We start from the raw sequence: 848 nt of genomic DNA on the forward strand, positions 1-848 counted from the left end.
TGTGAACTTATATAGCGAGGCCTTTAGTCCCAGTTGGTGCCACGAACCGGGACTAAAGGGTGCATTAGTCCCGGTTGGTGCCACCCTCTGGGACCAAAGGCCTCTTTTCAGCAGCCCAAAGGGCGGGAAGCGGCGGCCTTTGGTCCCGGTTGGTGGCACCAACCGGGACTAAAGGGTGGGCATTGGTACCGGTTGGTGCCACGAACCGGTACCAATCCCCTTTAGTCCCGGTTGGTGCCACCAAACAGGACCAAAGGCCCCTGTGCTGCCCGCGTCGCGGCCAAAGTTTAGTCCCACCTCGCTAGTTGAGAGGGGCGCGCAGTGGTTTATAAGCCCCACTGCCGCACCCCTCTTGAGCTCCTCTCCACTGCAGGCTTACGGGCCTACTTGCTACTGCTTTGCCCGATGGGCCTTCTGGGCCTACCGCGGGCCTGAATCCTGGCCCATGGATGGGTTTCTAGTCGTATTCAGGCCGTGGTGGCCTAGTTGGTGGTAATTTTTTATTTTTTTCCCATTTTTTTGTTTTCTTTTTTGCTTTATTTATTTTGTTTTCTTTCTACTTACAACAAAATACTTATTTATTTTATTTTATTTTGTTTATAATTACTTATTTATTTTATTTTATGATAATTCTTTTTGCTATTAAAGTTTCTAACAAAAAAAAGTTCTTTATGAATATTATTTTTGCTTTTATTGATTTTGAACAGAAAATACTTTGGTAATTTTAGTTGCATCAATTTTATATAATTTTAGTTTCAATAATCTAGAAGTTGCTTATAATCTTTTGAACAGAAAATACTTTGATAATTTTAGTTTCATAAATTTTATTTATGTTATTAAAGTTTTTT

Source organism: Triticum dicoccoides, chromosome 5B (assembly GCF_002162155.2).
Source record: "Triticum dicoccoides isolate Atlit2015 ecotype Zavitan chromosome 5B, WEW_v2.0, whole genome shotgun sequence".
NCBI lineage: Eukaryota > Viridiplantae > Streptophyta > Magnoliopsida > Poales > Poaceae > Triticum > Triticum dicoccoides.